The following is a 21513-nucleotide window of genomic DNA, read 5'->3' as shown; positions in this document are numbered from 1 at the left end:
TGCAATGGAGCATTGGCGAAGTAGTCGGCATAGAGCAAGTAGTAGCCCTCTAGTCAATGTCTCTGCTTTGCCTTCTGCCGGCCCGGCGCCGAGCCATCTCGCCGCAACTTTGCATTGCTCGCGAACAGGTTGGCCAGAGCGGCGAGGACCATGAGGTACTCTTCGTCCTGGGCGTCAGCCTCGGCTTCCTCCTCCAGTAGTGCCGCTAACACCTCCTTGTCGTCCGAGTCCATCGTTGAGCAGACAAAATGCCGAACACCAGGCGGGCGTGGTAGGCACGCAGCCGCCGGTATCCCCGCCTGCGTGGCTGGAGCACTGAAAAGCTCGCCCATGAGCGGGGTTGGAGGATGCCGCGGTGAACCCTCTCTTTCCGGTGGGGAAATGGCCTTTCTAACAGCGGTGGGCAGGTAGGCGGCACCGGATCGGCACGGCGGCGGAATGGGTAGTGCGCGCGGGGGGCGAATCTGGACGTGCAAAAAACGTTTTTCATCTGACAGTGGTGGCCCATGTGCCACTTTTCCTTCCGCCGGAGCCCCCAAGCGCCCCCAGTGCACTGGGTTCGGCCTGGGATCGCCGGGCCAAAAATTGGCCGAACCGGCGGAATTTGGCGTCCTGGGGGCGACTTGGGTTTTTTTTCAGCGCCTGCCGGAAAAAAAACTCGCCCTGGGGGGCTGTTGGGGGCGTGAGTGGAGATGATGTAATATTTATTCGCAGGCCCTAACATTTATTTTTACCTTGTTAAGTTTAGTCATCTCCCTGCATTATATCCTAGTTGTATAGATTCAGGCATAGTAAACATTAAGTGCATGGAAGTTGTGTAAGTGACATACATAACTGGAGAGAATAGTAACCCTACCTTTAGCTCCTACGGGGATTGACACTTATACTTGCACATCCATAATTGAAAGTTCTACAATGTCTCCCTGCACTTGGGGATTATCATGGTGGTGGTTTTGACGGGAAGCGCCAGTAATCTTCAACATGGTGTATAGGCTGAAACTAGGCATAAAGGAGGGAATCCCCTTCTATGGTGCCCCAATTGCCCCTTATATATCTCTAAAATGGAATAGTCCATGTTGTTATGTTAGTCTTATAGGGGTAGCTGTCGGACCAGTATTGGTTTACAATTCATTTGGCCTTTCCTACATGTCATAGTGTTTTCCTTAGATGTTAAATACTTTAATGGAAAGTCTTTTTTGTGGTTGGTGGCACTTCTCCTTAATGTGACAGCCTGACTATGGTTTTAGTGGGGCCCATTGATATGTCGTTGAGTTGCCATCCCATAGGTAATTCCACTTATCATCGACAAGTGAATGTTTGTCGAATCTCATCAACAATTATGGTGTCATTGTTGTAATTTTTTGTACTCGCGCGATCAGCATGTGACTCAGAGTTTCAAACACATGTAGATGCAATGTAAATAGAACCGGAGCCCGGTTTCGGTCCATGTTTACACCCAAGACTCGCATGAGGCCAAGTGTTGAAGTATAGACGCATTACCCATCCTTCTCCAGTTTGAAAATTTGAATGAATTGTTTAGTACATGCAATCATATAACACAAGGTACACGACTAGGCCTATGATCTTCCTTAACTTCATAAAACGACATATATGCTAGACACTTGCCACCTAGATCAACTTTTTGGCTTACATATACTATTTCGGTGAGTCAAACTAGTCACACACATATGTATATACCACAACACTATTCTAAGCACGAGTGTAGAATAGTAGTAAAACTACATACAAAAGCTAGTAGAAATATGTACAAAAATTAGTCATTTTTAAATATATTTTTGTATCAAAGTTGTTGCTTTACTACAGCATTGTAAGATTACTATACTATGTATACTATTACTTTTTTTCACTTTTACTAAGGGCGTAGCTTAAACTAATTTTATGTACTTCTACGAGTGTGGACTCCCATATTCAATATACCTCTTATATATATTATAGTAAGGGCGTAGCTTAATCTATGTGGATGAATATAATGGCTTGTTTGCCTCTTGTCTTACTTAATTATATAATAGATTATTCTAATGTACCTCAATACAAGTGACATGAAAAAATATCACAACATCGTTGAGTTTATGTGATATACTATATTTCCGTACAAAAAGTACTATATGTGCAAATAATTTGAAATGCATTGTCTCAAATGGAATATTTCATATATAGAACTCACTCTGAGGTATGTAGTATATGGGGAGCGTAAGTACATACTCGGTGGAGTACATAATCATTATAATGACAGGAACAAATAAGTGGATCAGATTCCTACCTATGCTTGTATAGTTCTAGTCCAAACAATGGAAAGTTAGAAAAGCCACAGTCGTTGCCTGCTGTATAGAGCCATGAGAATATAGTCCAAGAAAAGCTATCCCGGAAAAATTTGAATATAGTTGCAACCTGCAACCTAAATAAATGAAGAATATTAGTTTAAAGAAGAACAAAAATGAGTGGTCATGTTTTGTATGTACGAATTTTGCATGGAGGAGAGATGGGATTTCTTTTACTTTGCTACATGAGCTCCTTGAGGGGTGTGGAAGCTATTAACAAGGTGAGCTTGAACAGTTCCTGTTGGAAATAGTAACTTGTAGTCAACGATCATGACCTATAGCAAGAGGAAACATATTAGTGGAGACGTATTTTGCTTTAGAGGAATAGCAATTTTTATTATTTGTACTTATTATTGTAGGTCTATATTTTGCGTTTCATATTTCTTAAGAAACTAAAGAAACATATAATTTGCTACCAGGGTCCAAGAACACAAGACCACATGTGATCTTTCAGAGATATACATCTACAAGGTATTAACAATACATTGACAAAGTGCCCTTTGCACATGTTTTCTGTAATTATTTACATGGAAATGTAAGTAAAACATTAAAGTCGCCATAACATGATTTTTTTAACAAAAATCTATGAAGATTGTTTTCTTCCAAAATAGAGGGCAGGAGCCGGCAGAGAAACTCAGATGAGTCCACATGTCTAGGAATGTAGAAGTGTAAGAGGCATAAGAAAAGACTCATGGATGACACCATCAAGAATTTAAATATACCATATTCATATGTATTGTTTATGTATGATATAACAAAGTGAATAGCGATAAAAAGAACATCACAATGAGTTATTTCCCTATAAATAATTAAATACAGTGTCCCTATCTCCTTGTAGACACTCTGGTTAAAACCCCACAGAAATAATAATAATAATAATAATAATAATAATAATAATAATAATAAAAGGTGTTTGTGTGTGTGTGTTGTCTCTCGGAAAGCTTTGCTAGTTCGTGCGATGCACCTTATGTTATCTTTGAAAAACTTTTCTATTTTATTGGGATAGGAACAATTGCACTTTATTCATCAAACACCAATGCATTATTCGTCAATAGAGCCATAGAGGCAGTACCCGATGCTCATTCAGCCAGCAGGCTGTCTGAGCAAATCTGGCCCTTTTAGCTAATTCATGAGCCACACAATTGGCTTCTCTATGGCAGAGCGCGATACAAGATCATGAGCTATAGTCTCCTACACTCATCAAAGATAGTCATTGCTGGCCTATAGGAGATATCATTACTAGTAATAAAACTGATACAAGATCATGAGCTAGTCTCCTACACTCTTCAAAGATTGTCGTAACAGGCCCATAGGAGATATCGTCACTACTAACTAGTAAGAAAACCGATACAATACCATGAATTGGTCTCTTGGAAGCCGTTTCCACCAAAAAGATTTTAGCAGAGCTGCCACTAATAGCCTAAGGGAGGTGGTTTATTTATGTTAATGAATGCACGATAGTAGTTAAAGAAGCAAAACCACCTCTAATAATTAGTAGAGGCGGTCTAGAACTCTTGACCGCCTCTAATAATTCAAGTCCATATGCAGTTCTCCAAAGGACTGCCTCAAATACTCGTGGCTAATACCCTTTTATCCCCTAAACTCTAGCCGCTGCTCCAAACAAAACTGTAGCATGACCTGTTCCGCTCTCCTCTCTTGTCAATTTTGGCGCATTTGCCCACTTCGTTTCCCTCCTCTGCTATCTTACACTCTCGATGCGTTCTGCCCATCCCCCAATCATGTCACCGTACTGCCCGCATCCCCTTCTTGTCTCCGCACCATATTTCGTCGCCCCTATGGTGCACCCCTCCAAACATTTTTGGCATGCCTTTCGTGCTGGAGGCTCTGGTCGGCCTCCACCGATGAGCGGCCATACACCTCGTCCCCTCGTTGTCCTACCCCCGCCGACGGATAGCTCCTCCTCCGCCTAGAACTCCGAGGCACCGGAGTTGGACATGGGTGACGACCCAGACGATGCGACATCGGAGGAGGCAGAGAGTGAGGACGAGGTGGACCAACGCATGCTCCTAGACTCCATCCTCTATGCACAAGCTGGCAATGAGGCGAGTGTTGCTTGCATGGTGAAGAAAGTGTTGGAAATATGCCCTAGAGGCAATAATAAAATGGTTATTATTATATTTCCTTGTTCATGATAATTGTCTATTGTTCATGCTATAATTTTATTAACCGGAAACCATAATACATGTGTGAATACATAGACCACAACATGTCCCTAGTGATCCTCTAGTTGACTAGCTCGTTGATCAATAGATGGTTATGGTTTCCTGACCATAGACATTGGATGTCGTTGATAACGGGATCACATCATTAGGAGAATGATGTGATGGACAAGACCCAATCCTAAGCATAGCACAAGATCATGTAGTTCGTTTGCTAGAGCTTTTCTAATGTCAAATATCATTTCCTTAGACCATGAGATTGTGCAACTCCCGGATACTGTAGGAATGCTTTGGGTGTATCAAACGTCACAACGTAACTGGGTGACCATAAAGGTGCACTACAGGTATCTCCAAAAGTGTCTATTGGGTTGGCATGAATCGAGACTGGGATTTGTCACTTCGTATGACGGAGAGGTATCTCTGGGCCCACTCGATAATGCATCATCATAATGAGCTCAATGTGACTAAGGAGTTAGTCACGGGATCATGTGTTACGCAACGAGTAAATAGGCTTGCGGATAACGAGATTGAACAAGGTATAGGGATACCGACGATCGAATCTCGGGCAAGTAACATACTGATGGACAAAGGGAATTGTATACGGATTGATGGAATCCCCGACATCGTGGTTCATCCGATGAGATCATCGTGGAACATGTGGGATCCAATATGGGTATCCAGATCCCGCTATTGGTTATTGGCCGGAGAGGTATCTCGGTCATGTCTGCATGGTTCCCGAACCCGTAGGGTCTACACACTTAAGGTTCGGTGACGCTAGAGTTGTAATGGGAATAGTATGTGGTTACCGAAGGTTGTTCGGAGTCCCGGATGAGATCCCGGGCATGACGAGGAACTCCGAAATGGTCCGGAGGTGAAGATCGATATATTGGACGAAGGGTATTGGAGTCCGGAATTGTTCCGGGAGTACCGGGTGACGACCAGCATGACTGAAAGGAGTTTCGGAGGCCCCGGCAAGTGTTTGGGGGCCTTATGGGCCAAGGGGAGGGGGCACACCAGCCCATTAAGGGGTTGTGCGCCCCTACCACCCCATCTCACGTAACTTGGAGAGGTGGGGGTGCGTCCCCTAGGGCAGCCGCCCCTCCCGGCTTGGGGGCGCCCAAACCCATCTAGGGTTTCCCCTGTGGTCGCCGCCCCTCCCCTAGGGAAACCCTAGGGCGCCTCCTCCTGCCCCCTTCCCCCTATATATAGTGAGGGAGAGAGAGGGCTGCAACGACCCTTCCCCTGGCGCAGCCCTTTCCCCTTCCAACTCATCCTCCTCCTTTGTAGTGCTTAGCAAAGCTCTGCCGGAGAACCACGAGCTCCACCACCACGCCATTGTGCTGTCGGAGTTCTCCCTCAACTTCTCCTCTCCCCTTGCTGGATCAACAAGGAGGAGACGTCCCTGGGTTGTACGTGTGTTGAACATGGAGGCCCCGTCGGTTCGCCGCTTGGACCGGATCTTCCGCGATTTGAATCGCCGTGAGTACGACTCCATCAACCGCGTTCTTGTAACGCTTCCGCTTAGCCATCTTCAAGGGTATGAAGATGCACTCCCTCTCTCTCGTTGCTAGCATCTCCTAGATCGATCTTGGTGACACATAGGAACATTTTGAATTGTTACTACGTTACCCAACAGTGGCATCATGAGCTAGGTCTATGCGTAGATTCTATGCACGAGTAGAACACAAGTAGTTGTGGGCGATGATTTGTTCAATTTGCTTACCGTTACTAGTCCTATCTTGATTCGGCAGCATTGTGGGATGAAGCGGCCTGGACCGACCTTACACGTGCGCTTACGTGAGACAGATTCCACCGACTGACATGCACTTGTTGCATAAGGTGGCTAGCGGGTGGCTGTCTCTACCACTTTAGTCGGATCGGATTCGATGAAGAGGGTCCTTCTGAAGGGTAAATAGCAATTGGCATATCACCGTTGTGGCTTTTGTGTAGGTAAGAAACGTTCTTGCTAGAAACCCATAGCAGCCATGTAAAACATGCAACAATAATTAGAGGATGTCTAACTTGTTTTTGCAGGGTATGCTATGTGATGTGATATGGCCAAAAGGATGTGATGAATTATATATGTGATGTATGAGATTGATCATGTTCTTGTAATAGGAATCACGACTTGCATGTAGATGAGTATGACAACCGGCAGGAGCCATAGGAGTTGTCTTAATTTATTGTATGACCTGCGAGTCAATGTAAACGCCATGTAATTACTTTACTTTATTGCTATCCGTTAGCCATAGTAGTAGAAGTAATAGTTGGTGAGACAACTTCATGAAGACACGATGATGGAGATCATGGTGTCATGCCAGTGTCGATGGTGATCATGCCGCACCTCGAAGATGGAGATCATGTCACTTTGTGATTTGCATGTGATGTTTATCATGTTTACATCTTATTTGCTTAGAATGACGGTAGCATAAATAAGATGATCTCTCACTAAAAATTTCAAGAAATGTGTTCCCCTAAAGTGTGCACCGTTGCGAAGGTTCGTTGTTTTGAAGCACCACGTGATGATCGGGTGTGATAGATTCTAACGTTCGCATACAATGGGTGTAAGCCAGATTTACACATGCAAAACACTTAGGTTGACTTGACGAGCCTAGCATGTACAGACATGGCCTCGGAACACGAGAGACAGAAAGGTCGAACATGAGTCGTATAGTAGATGCGATCAACATGGAGATGTTCACCGTTGATGACTAGTCCGTCTCACGTGATGATCGGACACGGCCTAGTCGATTCGGATCATGTATCACTTAGTGACTAGAGGGATGTCTATCTGAGTGGGAGTTCATTAAATAATTTGATTAGATGAACTTAATTATCATGAACTTAGTCTAAAATTGTCTTTACAATCTATCCTGTAGATCCAATGGCCCACGCTAATGTTGCCCTCAACTTCAACGCGTTCCTAGAGAAAAGCAAGCTGAAAGACGATGGTAGGAACTATAAGGACTGGCCCTGTAACTTGAGGATCATCCTCATAGCTGCCAAGAAAGCTTATGTCCTTGAAGCACCGCTAGGTGACGCACCCATTTTCCGAGCAACTCAAGACGTTATGAACACCTGGCAGTCGCGTAGTGATGATTACTCCCTAGATTAGTGTGGCATGCTTTACAGCTTAGAACCGGGGCTCCAAAAGCGTTTTGAGCAACATGGAGCATATGAGATGTTCCAAGAGCTAAAAATGGTTTTACAAGCTCATGCCCGGGTCGAGAGATATGAAGTCTCCGACAAGTTCTACAGTTGTAAGATGGAGGAAAACAGTTCTGTCAGCGAGCATATACTCAAAATGTCTGGGTTGCACAACCGCTTGTCTCAGCTGGGAGTTAATCTTCCAGATGACTCGGTCATTGGCAGAATCCTCCGGTCGCTTCCACCTAGCTACAAGAGCTTTGTGATGAACTAAAATATGCAAGGGATGGAGAAGTCCATTCCTGAGTTATATTCAATGCTGAAATCAGCGGAGGTGGAGATCAAAAAGGAACATCAAGTGTTGATGGTGAATAAGACCACTAGTTTCAAGAAAGGCAAGGGTAAGAAGAACTTCAAGAAGGACGACAAGGGAGTTGCCGCGCCCGGTAAGTCAGTTGCCGGGAGGAAGCCAAAGAATGGACCCAAACCTGAGACTGAGTGCTTTTATTGCAAGGGAAATGGTCACTGTAAGTGGAACTGCCCCAAGTACTTAGCGGATAAGAAGGCCGGCAACGCCAAAGGTATATATGATATACATGTTATTGATGTGTACCTTACCAGCGCTCGTAGTAGCTCCTGGGTATTTGATACCGGCGCGGTTGCTCACATTTGTAACTCAAAACAGGAGACGGAATAAGCGGAGACTGACGAAGGACAAGGTGACGATGCGCGTCGGGAATGGTTCCAAGGTCGATGTGATCGCTGTCGGCATGCTACCTCTACATCTACCTTCGGGGTTAGTTTTAAACCTCAATAATTGTTATTTAGTGCCAGCCTTGAGCATGAACATTGTATCTGGATCTCGTTTAATGCGAGATGGCTACTCATTTAAATCCGAGAATAATGGTTGTTCTATTTATATGAGAGATATGTTTTATGGTCATGCCCCGCTAGTCAATGGTTTATTTTTATTGAATCTCGAATGTGATGTTACACATATTCATAGTGTGAATGCCAAAAGATGTAAGGTTGATAATGATAGTCCCACATACTTGTGGCACAGCCGCCTTGATCACATTGGTGTCAAACGCATGAAGAAACTCCATGCAGATCGACTTTTGGAGTCTCTTGATTATGAATCATTTGACACGTGCGAACCATGCCTCATGGGCAAAATGAAGAAGACTTTGTTCTCCGGAACAATGGAGCGAGCAACCAACTTGTTGGAAATAATACATACTGATGTATGCGGTCTAATGAGCGTTGAGGCTCGCGATGGCTATCATTATGTTCTCACCCTCACTGATGAATTAAGTAGATATGGGTATGTCTACTTAATGAAACACAAGTCTGAGACCTTTGAAAAGTTCAAGGAATTTCAGAGAGAGGTAGAGAATCAACGTGACAGGAAAATAAAGTTCTTACAATCAGATCATGGAGAATAGTTGAGTCACGAGTTTGGCATTCACTTAAGAAATGTGGAATTGTTTCACAACTCACGCTGCCTGGAACACCTCAGCGTAATGGTGTGTCCGAACGTCGTAATCGCACTCTATTGGATATGGTGCAATCTATGATTTCTCTTACCGATCTACCGCTATCATTTTGGGGTTATGATACGCCTCCATCCTATCTATAATTTTTTATTGTTCCATGCCAATATTCTACAAGTTTTACGTACTTTTGGAAACTTTTTATACTATTTTTGGGACTAACATATCGATCCAGTGCCCAGTGCCAGTTCCTGTTTGTTGCATGTTTTTTGTTTCGCAGAAAATCCATATCAAACGGAGTCCAAACGCGATAAAAACTTCCGGAGATTTTTTTGGAATATATGTGATTTTTGGGAAAAAGAATCAACGCGAGACGGTGCTTGAGGAGTCCACGAGGCAGGCGGCGCGCCCCAGGGGGTAGGGCGCGCCCTGGGCCCTCGTGGGCACTCCGTAAGACGGTTGGTGCCCTTCTTTCGCCGCAAGAAAGCCAATATCCGGATAAAAATCGTGTCCATATTTCAGCCCAATTGGAGTTACGGATCTCCGGGAATTTAAGAAACGGTGAAAGGGCAGAATCAGGGAGCGCAGAAACAGAAGGAAACAGAGAGAGAGATCCGATCTCGGAGGGGCTCTCGCCCCTCCGCCTCCATGGAGGCCATGGACCAGACGGGAAACCCTTCTCCCATCTAGGGGGAAGGTTAAGGCAGAAGAAGAAGAAGAAGGGGGGCTCTCTCCCCCTCTCTCCCGGTAGCGCCGGAACGCCGCCGGGGCCATCATCGCGACAACGATCTACACCAACAACTTCACCACCGTCATCACCAACTCTTCCCCCCTCTATGCAGTGCTGTAACCCCTCTATTACCCACTGTAATCTCTACTTAAACATGGTGCTCAACGCTATATATTATTTCCCAATGATGTATGGCTATCCTATGATGTTTGAGTAGAACCGTTTTGTCCTATGGGTTAATTGATGATCGTGATTGGTTTGAGTTGCATGTTTTATTATTGGTGTTGTCCTGTGGTGCTCTCCGTGTCGTGCAAGAGTGAGGGATCCCCATTGTAGGGTTTACAATATGTTCATGATTTGCTTATGGTGGGTGGCGTGAGTGACAGAAGCACAAACCCGAGTAAGTAGGTTGTTTGTGTATGGGAGTAAAGAGGACTTGATGCCTTATAATGCTATGGTTGGGTTTTACCTTAATGATCTTTAGTAGTTGCGGATGCTTGCTAGAGTTCCAATCATAAGTGCATATGATCCAAGAAGAGAAAGTATGTTAGCTTATGCCTCTCCCTCAAATAAAATTGCAATAATGATTACCGGTCTAGTTATCGATTGCCTAGGGACAAATAACTTTCTTGTGACAAAAAGCTCTCTACTAAGACTAACTTATTTATTTCTTTATCTAAACAGCACCTAGTTTTTATTTACACGCTCTTTATTATCTTGCAAACCTATCCAACAACACCTACAAAGTACTTCTAGTTTCATACTTGTTCTAGGTAAAGCGAACGTTAAGCGTGCGTAGAGTAGTATCGGTGGTCGATAGAACTGGAGGGAATATTTGTTCTACCTTTAGCTCCTCGTTGGGTTCGACACCCTTACTTATCGAAAGAGTTTACAATTGATCCCCTATACTTGTGGGTTATCAAGACCTTTTTCTGGCGCCGTTGCCGGGGAGCAATAGTGTGGGGTGAATATTCTCGTGTGTGCTTGTTTGCTTTATCACTAAGTAGTTTTTATTTTCTGTTCTAAGTAGTTCTCTATCTTTAGTTATGGATATGGAACATGAAATACAAAAAAAATTAGGTGTACTTGCTACTCATGGAGATGGGGAACCTTCTAAAACCCTTGATGCTCATTATGTGAAAGATATTATGCACTACTTTAATAATCCTGAGAAAACCCCATTCAATTATATAATGGGAGACACGTTGGATCAACGTGAATAATTTAGGGATTATCGCTTGACTCAAAAAGGGAAACTATTATGGGATAAAATTCATATGTTGCATTGGTATGCTCGGCAACTATGCTTGAGATATGATTATACTTGTTGCTCTAGGATGAAGGCTCCACGCCTTCCCTTTTCATGCAGATTTAATGATAATAAAACCTTGGCTTCTTATGCTAGAGGTATATATGATTACTATGATGTGGAACGAATAGAAGAATTTGTTGCTTTTAATGGTGCATGTGAAATTGAATCTTTGTTTAAAGAGTTTGAAGATTTTGATGATTCAGTTTATAGACCTGAAAATTTAGCTATCCTTAAATATTGCTATGAGAATTATAAATACAATTATGATATTGACGAATTTATTGAGAAAGTCTCCGCTGTCCGAGAAGAGACTAATATTTTGCAGGAGTCTATGGAAGAAGAAATTGATGAAACTGTGAGCTCATTGGATGAAAAAGATGATGAGGAGAGCGAAGAACAAAACGAGGAAGATCGGATTAGCTACCCGTGCCCACCTTCTAATGAGAGTAACTCTTCAACTCATACATTATTTAATGCCCCTTCGTTCTTACCGAAGGATGAATGCCATGATAATTGTTATGATCCCGTTGATTCATTTGAAATATCCCTTTTTGATGAACTTGATGCTTGTTATGCTTGTGGCCATGATGCCAATATGAATTCTTCTTATGGAGATGAACTTGCTATTGTTCCTTATGTTAAACATGAAATTGTTGCCATTGCACCCACACATGATAGTCCTATTATCTTTTTGAATTCTCCAAACTACACTATATCGGAAAGTTTGCTCTTGTTAAGGATTATATTGATGGGTTGCCTTTTACTGTTGCACATGATGATTTTGATGAATATAATATGCATGTGCTCGCTGCTCCTACTTGCAATTATTATGAGAGAGGAACTACATCTCCGCCTCTTTATGTTTCCAACACGATAGAATTGCAAGAAACTGCTTATGCTATGTATTGGCCTTTACTTGATGTGCATGAATTGTTCTTGTATGACATGCCGATGCATAGGAAGAGAGTTAGACTTCGTCATTGCTTGATATATGTTGCTTTGTGCTCACTACTAAATGCCAAATCATTGTTAATTAAAATTGGCTTTGATATACCTTGGGATCCGGGTGGATTCGTTACTTGAGCACTTTATGCCTAGCTTAATGGCTTTAAAGAAAGCGCTGCGAGGGAGACAACCCGGAAGTTTTAGAGAGTCATTTATTTCTGTTGAGTGCTTTTATAAAGTTTAAAAATGAAAAAATATAGAGGGGAACTTAAAACTTCACAAAAAGAAAAGTGAAAGTGAGATAGACGATCATTGTCAAAGTGGGGGACGTCTCACGGAAACTTTGTGAATCTTAATTACAGAAACTTTTCAACAAAAATAATTATCCCCTTGTACAATTCCATTGTATTATAAAAAATAATGTGCCAAGATTTTCCTTTAGGATGTTTTTTGCTTGTTGGTTTGTGCGGTGCAAAACAGAAACTTTGGCTGTAGTGCGCGATTTAACATCAAACGGTTCTAAAACGTTTTGCACTGTCTTTCTATACAAATTATTTATTTGTCCTAATTTTTTCAGAATTTTTGGAGTAACAGAGGTATGGTGAATGTTCAGATTACTACAGGCTGTCCTGTTTAAGACAGATTCTGTTTTTGATGCATTGTTTTGCTTGTTTTGATGAAACTATCGATTTCTATCAGTGGATTAAGCCATGAAAAATTTATATTACAGTAGCTACAATGCAAAAACAAAATATGAATTGGTTTGCAATAGTACTTAGAGTAGTTATTTGCTTTATTATACTAACGGATCTTACCGAACTTTCTGTTGAGTTTTGTGTGAATGAAGTGATCAAAGATCAGGAGGTCTCGATGTGAGGAGAAGGAGGAGAGGCAAGAGCTCAACCTTGGGGATGCCCAAGGCACCCCAAGTAAATATTCAAGGAGACTCAAGCGTCTAAGCTTGGGGATGCCCCGGAAGGCATCCCCTCTTTCTTCAACAAGTATCGGTATGTTTTCGGTTTTGTTTCGTTCATGTGATATGTGTAAATCTTGGAGCGTATTTTGCATTTAGTTTCCCTTTTTCGTTTATGCACCATGCTGGTATGAGATAGTCCATGGTTGATTTATAGAATGCTCATTGCACTTCACTTATATATTTTGAGTATGGCTTTATAGAATGCTTCATGAGCTTCACTTATATCATTTGAAGTTTGGATTGCATGTTTCCCTACACATAGAAAACCGCCATTTGTAGAATGCTTTTTTGCTTCACTTATATTTTTTAGAGTGTGGGCATATCTTTTGTAGAAAGAATTAAACTCTCTTGCTTCACTTATATCTATTTAGAGAGTTGACAGGAATTGGTCATTCACATGGTTAGTCATAAAATCCTACATAAAACTTGTAGATCACTGAATATGATATGTTTGATTCCTTGCAATACTTTTGCAATATAAAGATGGTGATATTAGAGTCATGCTAGTGGGTAATTATGGATTGTAGAAATACTTGTGTTGAAGTTTGTGATTCCCGTAGCATGCACGTATGGTGAACCGTTATGTAACACAGTCGGAGCATGATTTATTTATTGATTGTCTTCCTTATGAGTGGCGGTCGGGGACGAGCGATGGTCTTTTCCTACCAATATATCCCCCTAGGAGCATGTGTCTATGCTTTGTTTCGATAGCTTCTAGACTTTTGCAATAAGTATGTGAGTTCTATATGACTAATGTTGAGTCCATGGATTATACGCACTCTCACCCTTCCACCATTGCTAGCCTCTTCGGTACCGTGCATTGCCCTTTCTCACCTCGAGAGTTGGTGCAAACTTCGCCGGTGCATCCAAACCCCGTGATACGATACACTCTATCACACATAAGCCTCCTTATATCTTCCTCAAAACAGCCACCATACCTACCTACCATGGCATTTCCATAGCCATTCGGAGATATATTGCCATGCAACTTCCATCATCTTCATATACATGACTTGAGCATTCATTCTCATATTGCTTTGCATTATCGTAAGATAGCTAGCATGATATTTTCATGGCTTGTCCGTTTTTTGATATCTTTGCTATGGTAGATCATCGCACATCCCGGTACACCGCCAGAGGCATTCATATAGAGTCATACTTTGTTCTAGATATCGAGTTGTAATATTGAGTTGTAAGTAAATAAAAGTGTGATGATCATCATTATTAGAACATTGTCCCATGTGAGGTTATCAAAATAAAAGTGTCCAAAGAAGCCCAAACAAAAAGAGAGAGGCCAAAGAAGCCTACAAAAAGGAAAAAAAAGAAAAAAATGAGAGAAAATAGAGAAGGGGAAATGTTACTATCCTTTTACCACACTTGTGCTTCAGAGTAACACCATGTTCTTCATATAGAGAGTCTCTTGAGTTATCACTTTCATATACTAGTGGGAATTTTCATTATAGAACTTGGCTTGTATATTCCGATGATGGGCTTCCTCAAATGCCCGAGGTCTTCATGAGCAAGCAAGTTGGATGCACACCCACTTAGTTTTCAGTTTGAGCTTTCATATACTTATAGCTCTAGTGCATCTGTTGCATGGCAATCCCTACTCACTTGCATCGATATCGATTGATGGGCATCTCCATAGCCCATTAATTTGCCTAGTTGATGTGAGACTTTCTCCCTTTTGGTCTTCTCCACACAACCTCCACCATCATATTCTATTCCACCTATAGTGCTATATCCATGGCTCACGCTCATGTATTGCATGAAAGTTGAAAAGGTTTGAGAACATCAAAAGTATGAAACAATTGTTTGGCTTGTCATCGGGGTTGTGCATGATTTAAGTATTTTGTGTGGTGAAGATGGAGCATAGCCAGACTACATGATTTTGTAGGGATAACTTTCTTTGGCCATGTTATTTTGAAAAGACATGATCGCTTTATTGGTATGCTTGAAGTATTATTGTCTTAATGTCAAATGATAGACTATTGCATTGAATCACTCGTGTCTTAATATTCATGCCATGATTTGATTACATGATCAAGATTATGCTAGGTAGCATTAAACATAAAAAATTATCTCTTTTTTTATCATTTACCTACTTGAGGACGAGCAGGAATTAAGCTTGGGGATGTTGATACGTCTCCGTCGTATCTATAATTTTTGATTGTTCCATGCCAATATTCTACAAGTTTTACATACTTTTGGCAACTTTTTATACTATTTTTGGGACTAACATATTGATCCAGTGCCCAGTGTCAGTTCCTGTTTGTTGCATGTTTTTTGTTTCGCAGAAAATCCATATCAAACAGAGTCCAAACGCGATAAAAACTTCTGAGATTTTTTTTGGAATATATGTGATTTTTGGGAAAAAGAATCAACGCGAGACGATGCTTGAGGAGTCCACGAGGCAGGGGGCGCGCCCTGGTCCCTCGTGGCCACTCCGTAAGGCGGTTGGTGCCCTTCTATCACCGCAAGAAAGCCAATGTCCGGATAAAAATCGTGTCCAAATTTGAGCCTAATCGGACTTACGGATCTCCGGGAATTTAAGAAACGGTGGAAGGGCAGAATCGGTGAGCACAGAAACAGAAGGAAATAGAGAGAGAGAGAGAGAGAGAGAGAGAGAGAGAGAGAGAGAGAGAGAGAGAGAGAGAGATCCAATCTCGGAGGGGCTCTCGCCCCTCCGCCGCCATGGAGGCCATGGACCAAAGGGGAAACCCTTTTGCCATCTAGGGGGGAGGTCAAGGAAGAAGAAGAAGGGGGGCTCTCTCCCCCTCTCTCCCAGTGGCGCCAGAATGCCGCTGGGGCCATCATCGCGACAACGATCTACGCCAACAACTTCACCGCCGTCATCACCAACTCTTCCCCCTCTATGCAACGGTGTAACCCCTCTTTTACCCGCTATAATCTCTACTTAAACATGGTGATCAACGCTATATATTATTTCCCAATGATGTATGGCTATCCTATGATGTTTGAGGAGATCCGTTTTGTCCTATGGGTTAATTGATGATCGTGATTGGTTTGAGTTGCATGTTTTATTATTGGTGTTGTCCTATGGTGCTCTCCGTGTCGCGCAAGCGTGAGGGATCCCCGTTGTAGGGTTTACAATATGTTCATGATTTGCTTAAGGTGGGTGGCGTGAGTGACAGAAGCACAGACCCGAGTAAGTAGGTTGTTTGTGTATGGGAGTAAAGAGGACTTGATGCATTATAATGCTATGGTTGGGTTTTACCTTAATGATCTTTAGTGGTTGCGGATGCTTGCTAGAGTTCCAATCATAAGTGCATATGATCCAAGGAGAGAAAGTATGTTAGCTTATGCCTCTCCCTCAAATAAAATTGCAATAATGATTACCAGTCTAGTTATCGATTGCCTAGGGACAAATAACTTTCTTGTGGCAAAAAGCTCTCTACTAGGACTAACTTAGTTATTTCTTTATCTAAACAGACCCTAGTTTTTATTTACGCGCTCTTTATTATCTTTCAAACCTATCCAACAACACCTACAAAATACTTCTAGTTTCATACTTGTTCTAGGTAAAGCGAACGTTAGGCGTGCGTAGAGTTGTATCGGTGGTTGATAGAACTGGAGGGAATATTTGTTCTACCTTTAGCTCCTCATTGGGTTCAACACTCTTACTTATCGAAAGAGGCTACAATTGATTCTCTATACTTGTGGGTTATCAGGTTATGCTTTAGAGACTGTCGCATTCACTTTAAATAGGGCACCGTCTAAATCCATTGAGACGACACCTTATGAATTATGGTTTGGGAAGAAACCTAAGCTGTCGTTTCTAAAAGTTTGGGGATGCGATGCTTATGTCAAGAAACTTCAACCTGAAAAGCTCGAACCCAAATCGGAAATGTGCGCCTTCATAGGATACCCTAAGGAAACTATTGGGTATACCTTCTACCTCAGATCCGAAGGCAAGATCTTTGTTGCCAAGAATGGATCCTTTCTAGACAAAGAGTTTCTCTCAAAATAAGTAAGTGGGAGGAAAGTAGAACTTGATGAGGTACCCCCTCTTGAACCGAAGAGTAGCGCAACACAGGAAAATGTTTCTGTGGTGCCTGCACCGACTAGAGAGGAAGTTAATGATGATGATCATGAAACTTCGGATCAAGTTGCTACTGAACTTGGTAGGTCCACGAGGACATGTTCCGCACAAGAGTGGTACGACAACCCTGTCCTGGAAATCATGTTGTTAGACAACGGTGAACCTTTGAACTATGAAGAAGCGATGGTGGGCCCGGGTTCCAACAAATGGCTTGAAGCCATGAAATCCGAGATAGGATCCATGTATGACAAGGAAGTATGGACTTTGGTGGACTTGCCCGATGATCGGCAAGCCATAGAGAATAAGTGGATCTTTAAGAAGAAGACTGATGCGGATGGTATTGTGACCATCTAAGGGTTATCGACAAGTTCAAGGAGTTTACTACGATGAGACCTTCTCACCCGTAGCGAACTGAAGTCCCTCTGAATCATGTTAGCAATTGCCGCATACTATGATTATGAGATCTGGCAAATGGACGTCAAAACGGCATTCCTTAACGGTTTCCTTAAGGAAGAATTGTAGATGATGCAGCCGGAAGGTTTTGTTGATCCTAAGAATGCTGACAAGGTATGCAAGCTCCAGTGCTCCATCTATGGGCTGGTGCAAGCATCTCGGAGTTGGAACATTCGCTTTGATGAAATGATCAAAGCGTTTGGGTTTATACAGACTTATGGAGAAGCTTGTATTTACAAGAAAGTGAGTGGGAGCTCTATAGCATTTCTCATATTATATGTGGATGACATACTGTTGATGGGAAATGATATTGAACTTTTGTAAAGCATAAAGGCCTACTTGAATAAGTGTTCTTTAATGAAGGACCTTGGAGAAGCTGCTTACATATTAGGCATCAAGATATATAGAGATAGATCGAGACGCCTCATTGGTATTTCACAAAGCACATACCTTGACAAGATATTGAAGAAGTTAAATATGGATCAGTCCAAGAAGGGGTTCTTGCCTGTATTGCAAGGTGTGAGATTGAGCGCAGCTCAACGCTCGACCTCGGCAGAAGAAAGATAAAAGATGAGTGTCATCCCCTATGCCTCAGCCATAGGCTCTATTATGTATGCCATGTTGTGTACCAGACCTGATGTGAACCTTGCCATAAGTTTGGTAGGGAGGTACCAAAGTGATCCCGAAATGGAACACTAGACAGCGGTCAAGAATATCCTGAAGTACCTGAGAAGGACTAAGGATATGTTTCTCGTTTATGGAGGTGCCGAAGAGCTTGTCGTAAAGGGTTACATCGATGCTAGCTTCGACACAGATCCGGGTGACTCCAAGTCACAAACCGGATATGTGTATATTTTGAATGGTGGGGCAGTCAGCTGGTGCAGTTGTGAAGTGCATACGGATCTGAATGTCTGTGGCACCCCGATCCGCATGGAGCAAGGGCCTTCGCACGTCAGCCCAGGATAACACCTGACGCACGACAGGTCCATGATACAGCATTCCAGGTACGAGGATATTCATCAATTACATGACATAGAACAGTACATCATGGATGAATACAATGTGTGGCATAGCTCTAAGGCTATCTAAATGGCGGTGGAAGTCTTGGTTTGGCAGCTCGACGACTCTGGCTAGGCCCCACAACTCACAGGACTGGCAAGATTACGACCTAGCATGACGGAACAAATGAACAATCTGGGCACAACCTACAAAATTGGCATGACATGCCAGGTCAGTACATTGAATGTACTGGCAAGACAACCAAATACATGGCATCAAACTATGCTGGAAATAAACTACCAGTTACCTCCCGTGAAGACATATTATAATAACCTTATGCAACAATCACTTACTCTGCCACGGCTCCTCGGGGCACACGCATGACTTACCGAGACCTCGTCTCGGGGTCATATCAACACATCATCGTGACTTCTCACGATTTTCCCATAGTCCAAGTCACCACATGATTTAACACATCTTAGTTATCACACAAGTTATTAGCAGATTTATCCTCCATTTCGACCAAGACCCGATAGTGTGACCTACTACGAACTTGTGCCCATGATCGAGGACGCGGCTATCGATAGATTAAACCCACACTCTGCAGAGGTAGCGCACTTTACCCACACCACGGAACCCATGGCCTCGCACTCCCATACGTGTGGACCACGACGTTCCGACAAAACCGACCTACTGCCATGACACTCTCCCGGCCACTCCGACCAACACCCCTTTTGGGTTCAATCCTGGGTGGCCCCGTGCCTACCAAAGGCACCAACGGCCACCGTCGTGGCAAAACAAAAACGATCCCAAACGGGGACATGAGCTCAAAAACAAACCTGGGCACACAAGGCTTATGTCCGCCTACCTGATCAGGGTAGCGCACGCCCATAACCTTCCCTTGTTGGAGGCACCGGCGAGAGGCATGACAATAGACCCAGCTAGGACCTCCCATAAAGGTAAATGTGGTTGCACTGGAGAAAGCTCAAATTGGTGGCACTATGACTCGATCCCATCGATGACGGAGGAGGTTTATTATTAAGTCATGTTATCATCAATATTATGAGCATATTTAACAAGGATGCAACAATGAACATGCAGCAAACAAATGCATTAACAAATATCAGTCTTTTCCAGGGAACCATTATAGCATAATAAACATGACAATACCGGATACTAGCTTATTGACGGTGCAACAAAATCATCATAACATCAAAACTACTGGCATGAAACTAACCAAAGCACGAGTATGATATTATCGACAACAATATAACTAGAATGGCAAAAGCTATCATGAAAGGCAAGCTTGATGCGACAATCAGTACTAACATATAGGACAACTGAAATAACGGCAGACGAAACAGACAAAAACTACTGCAACTAAGCACACACACGAGGTACCAGCAAAGTCAACATGCAAGTTCGGGGCTCATGATAAGAGGTTGGCTTGCCTGGGGTCGAGGATTACTCCGGGAATGAGTGTGGTCAACTCTCGGAAAAATTTGCCAGAGAACGGTTCTCTCTCAAAGGGGCTGAATTAGGGCAAGGGCAAAATGGGCATTTTCATAATGTGCAACCATCAAGAAAATAATCCCAGCGAAAAGAGCTCACCGAATAGAGAACGTGAGCGTTGGAATCACCTCAATCGGAGTTACAGTTGCAAAGTTGTGGCCGTTCACTTTTTAGGCAGAAAAGTGGCTTAAACAGTGAACGTTCACAATTTAACCTTTTCGGCGGGCGGATGAAAAAGAGAAAGTGTAAGCTTCAGAATACATTTCCAGAGCAGAGGAAATGTATTTCAGAAAATACGTTTTCACTTAGCAGAAAATGTAAACTAGCTGGGGGCGCTTCCACTTACGCGGACGTGGCGGCTTCGGTCTATGACAGGTGGGGCTACTGACGTGTGGGCCCTGCGTGGGGTGGGGCCCATCACTTATCCATGCTGGCAGGACTAGGTCAATGCGCCTGGGTCGCTGCCAGGTGGGGCCCGCGTACTTCTTCTCTCTCCTTCACTCCTCCTCCTTCCTTTCTCCCGACGCGCACAGAGGAGGCGAGGCCGGGCGCGTCGCCGGCGATGGGCCGGCCGGCTCCGGCCACCTCCAACTAGGGCGAAGACGGCGGTGGGCTCAGGGAGGGACACCGCGTCCATCCCAAGGAGAAACGAGCGCCGGGGAGATCTGCAGCTGCGATGGGCAGGGAAGCAGAGAGCTCTGCGGCGGCGTCGAGAGATTAGCTAGCTCCGGTGGGGGAAATGGATGGGCGGCGGGTCCGGAAGGATAGCCGGTGGTCTGGGGGTTCGCTGGTGGTGGAATCAAGGAGGGGGGAGCTCTCGGTGGCTCCGACCTCAAAGGGAACCGAGGCGGCGGCCATGGCGATGGCGGGGTCGTAGAGGAGCTCCGGGGATGAATGAGCTGCTCGGGGAGGCGTAGAGGAGGGCGGGAGAGTTGCTGGTGAGCTCGGTTGGGTCGCGGATGGGCTATTTATAGCCAAGCGAGGAGAGCTCGCGAAGGGGGCGAGGTGGCACGCGCGCGGCTACGTGACCGCGCTCCAGCAACGTGCACGCGCGGCCAAGGGTCATGGGGAGGGGCGGCAAGGCGACGAGGGGGACGCGGACGAGCGCCAGGGGGTCACGGAGTCGAGCTGCACACGGGGACGAGAGGGAGAAGAGGATAGGAGAGAGGAAACGACGGTGCACACAGGAGCGCACTGTGCTCGGCGACGGCGATGGCTCAACGAGGAAGAAAACGAAGGGGAAATGAGCTCCAGGGGGAAGGCGACGACGCGGGGAGGCAGTTGGGCACTCTCGGACGAACCAAGTCCGGCCGGAGCAGGGCTGCCGACGAGAACAGGAACTAGACCACCATTTTGGGACGGCT

Source organism: Triticum aestivum, chromosome 5D (assembly GCF_018294505.1).
Source record: "Triticum aestivum cultivar Chinese Spring chromosome 5D, IWGSC CS RefSeq v2.1, whole genome shotgun sequence".
Classification (NCBI taxonomy): Eukaryota; Viridiplantae; Streptophyta; class Magnoliopsida; order Poales; family Poaceae; genus Triticum; species Triticum aestivum.
Note: the sequence above shows the minus strand (reverse complement) of the source record.